Genomic DNA, 3,799 nt, shown 5'->3' on the forward strand with positions numbered 1-3,799 from the left:
AAAAAAAAAAAAAAAAAAAAAAAGCTATCTTTACACTCAAGGGATATAAGGTGGGAAGCAAAAACCACCCCCCCAAGCCCCTCACAGAGGGAGCCCTCCAGATGCCTGCCTGTGTGTGCGAGCACGAGTCTCTGTCTCCACTGTCTGCCCTTGCCTCTCACTTGTCGGGAAACCGCACTTCGGGGATTCACGGTGCTGCCGAGTATCAACACCCACCGTCCGCCCACCTCGTCCCTCTCCAGGGAGGGCGTGGGCTCCAGCCTCTTCCAGTGAGGGTCCTGGCCCCAACATACATGCACACGTGTGTGAAGACACCTGACAGGAGGCTCCTGCCCGTAGGGTCACCGGGTCCAAAGGTGCTTACACTGGCCTTTTTGCTCATGTTGCCAGATGGCCCCCAAGGAGGCTGTACCAAAACCCCCAGCCAAGAGGAGGTTTCTGAGCTGGGTGCAGGCTCCAAACGCTGAGGGCCCTGAATTCAGATGATCCGTGGCTGAACCAAACCCCTCCTGAGTGCTGGACACAGCTCACCCCGCAGCTGCCCTCTGGGGACTCTCAATGAAGACACCCATCTGTCTTGATGGGCACCAGCCACTCATGCAGCTGCCTTCTCCACGGATTCTGTCTCCGGTCCTCATCTCCCCCGCTCAGCTCAACCCCGGGCTCATGCCCAGTCGGCAGGCCTCCTTCCAAAAGCGCTCCCCACTGCACTCCCTGGTGGGGCTGCTTTGTCCTCCATGAAACCAGCTCCTGCTATCTTGGCTCCTCCTGCCTCCCTGTGCCTCGGGAGTGCACTGACGTGGAGTGTGTGGAGTGCGTGGAGTGTGTGGAGCGCACTGACGTGGAACGAGCTGACGTGGAGTGCGCTGACATGCCTCCCATGATGCACAGCACTTTACAGTTTTCAAGCCTCGTGTCTGTAAGCTTCTCATTGGACCATTTGCCGCGCAAGTGTGAACTTAGCACATACTTACTATGTGTGTGGGGCACGGGGGCACGAGGTGGCCCTGCCCAGCAGAGCTCCTGGTGCTGGGACCTTCCATAGCCCCGCAAAGGTTCGTCTAGCTCCACTGAGTACTTGCTGTCCTCCACACATGGGGATGGAACAGGCCAGGTGCTGCTCCTGCAACTCAGATAGGAGGCAGAGGTAGATGGGTCACTGTGGATCTGAGCTGTGATGGAGGCGGGACAGAGAGGAGCCCAGAGACTCAGGATAGGCAGGCACTCGCTAACTGAGGAGGCAGGCAGTGGGCAAGGTGTCCCCGGTGGATGGACAACAGGAGGCAGGACACAGCAGCACCTGCCTGCCCACTGGAAGGTCAGGTCCCTGAGCAGGGACCCCGTGTCCGCTGCCGAGAGCGGGTGCTGGGAAGGCAGCTCAGCAGGTGGGAGGAAGCTCTGCGTTGCATCTAGAGAGCCGAGGGAGTTAGAGCAGCTCTGGGTTGCTGGAGCAGCTAAGCCTCTGAGAAGTTAATGAAATTGCCCAGGCCACATAGTTACTTTGGCAGCTCCCTGAGCTTTCACCTGCTCCTGAGCCCTGGCACCTGCCCTGTCCTTGGCCCTGCTCCGTCGGCGTGGCATACCCCAGGACCCAGCTGCCCAGCCTGAACAGTGAAGCCGCCAGCCCCGGTCCTGCTCGTCTCCAGGCCTCAGCTCCCTCCCTGCTTTTCCAGGAGTTGAAACGGGGCTGTATCGACTCCACTTGGCCAAGAGTCCCTTTTCCCACCGCAGAGAACTGTCATCTGCCTGTAAATACCAGTGTCAGGTGCTCTGGGGCCAATGTCTCCAGAGCGTTGGCCCCAAGGTGGAGGCTCAGGGAGCAGATGTGAGCGTGCTTTGCCCATCGCAGTCGCCGCAGACGGCAGGGATTGCAGGCCTGCATTGCACTTCCTCACCACCGGCCTCCGGGGCCACCCTCAGCAGTGAGACGACGCAGGCTCTGCCACGAGAGGTGCCTACTGGGCTCTGCTCTGGTGAGGAGAGGCCTCACCTGGCGGCCAGGCGGGATCCCAGCAGGGCAAGATGAAAACTCAGGGCCCTTGTTCAAACAGCAAGAGAAGACTCTTTCCTTCCTTCCAGCGCCCCTCTCTGCACCTGCAATGGTGTTTTTATTTGTTATTTGACGTCATGTGCTCTTGGGCAGGGGGAGGGGAAACTGTCACAGGCACCTGAACCTGTCCCTGTGGCTCCGTGCATGGGCCATGCCCCTGACCCCCCTGTGCCCACACCCAGGTCCCTGCTGGGATGAAGGTTGGCAGGGGTCACTGGGTGCCAAACGCCATTCCTGGGGGTGAGGGGAGGAGGGTTGTGCCAAGCCAGGCTCCCAGACCCTAAGTGCGGGCACATGCCACCATGTCATCACACAGCACTCACAAAACACAAATTCAAAGACAAAAGTGTTAATATCAAGATGGTGACTACAGCACCCTCTGGGTGTGGGGCCACTGGGGTCACATCCTGTGAGGCCGGCCCTCATAGGATCTGAAAGACATCAGAGCAGTCCCTGGATGCCACCAGGACTCTGGAACTCTACCAGAGGTCTTCAAAGCGGGGGACCATGGGGATGACTGGCTAGAAAGCAGGGAGGAAACCACACCAGAGAGGAGTCAACGTGATCAGGTGACATAGATAGGTACCTGCAGGCTCCAACTTCACAGCTACTGCAGGTGTCCCAGAAACGGAGGCCCCACAGTGGCTGCATCTACCTGGGCCAGGTGCCTGGGGAGGGCCCCAGGTGGGGCAGGAATGAGAGTGGGCAGGGCTGGCTCTGGAGAACAGGACTTGGGGTTGGGCAGTGCTACAGGGCGGTGTCCTGGGTGCTGAGTATTGCGCTAGCAAAAGACGCTGCTGCCTTCATCTGCCCTTGCAAACAGCAGCCTCTCCCCAGCGGAGCACCTGTCCCAGGACGGGGAGGCCACCTGGACTCCCGCACCCTTCCACATGGCGTGCTAGTTGTCTTGGGTGACCCTGCTGGCCTGCCCAGCACGCAGCTCCCTTCAGTCGAGTGACCACATTCCTGATATTCTTTCAGGGCGTCCCCTCCTCAGCCCCTGTGGTTCGGAGGTGGATGCCTCACCTGGCCTGACTGGAGCCTGTGAGCACCCGTCCAGGACAGAAGCTGGAATTCTGGAATGGGATGCATTCTCCCTGGCAGTGCTGAGCTGTGAGCACTGCACCTGTCAGCGGCTGCCCCTGCCTGGAAGTGATGCCAGCCTGGAGAGGGAGAAGCGAGTGAATGAAGATACTTGAACACCAGGATCCAGCCAAGTCTGAAATGGTCCACTTCTGTGCTTTTGGTTGGGTGAACCAATACATTTCATTTTTAGCTTTGAGTTTCTGTCACCTGAGGCTGAGCCTCCTGACCACAGGCACAAGCATAACATATGAACCTCGGGCCTGGCCCACAGTTCCACAGAGGAGGGTGTCTGGACAGTCCAGGGACTGCCCAAAACCCAGCCCTGCTCAGATGCCTCCCTGGTTCCCAGCACCTCTTGGACCAGGGGCTCCAGGTCCCCGTGCACTAGCCCCACACACCTCTGCACCCCCATCTTCCTACAGTTCCCAGGATGCCAGCCACATCCCCTAGGGCCATGCTTTTCCCTCTGCTTGAAGTCGCCTGCTTCACCTCCTCTCCGAAGCCTCGTGTGGCTCCTCACAATCTCGTGCTCACCCTGGGGACACGTGGGACCACCGGGTCATCCCTTGTCTGCACAGACAGCTCCAAGGCCCCTGGTGTCACCTCTCTGCTGTCACCTCCTTTCTGTCCAGCAGAGGGAGCTCTGAATCAGGAGTTAGATCC

This window comes from Mandrillus leucophaeus, unplaced genomic scaffold (assembly GCF_000951045.1).
Source record: "Mandrillus leucophaeus isolate KB7577 unplaced genomic scaffold, Mleu.le_1.0 Scaffold41, whole genome shotgun sequence".
Lineage (NCBI taxonomy): Eukaryota > Metazoa > Chordata > Mammalia > Primates > Cercopithecidae > Mandrillus > Mandrillus leucophaeus.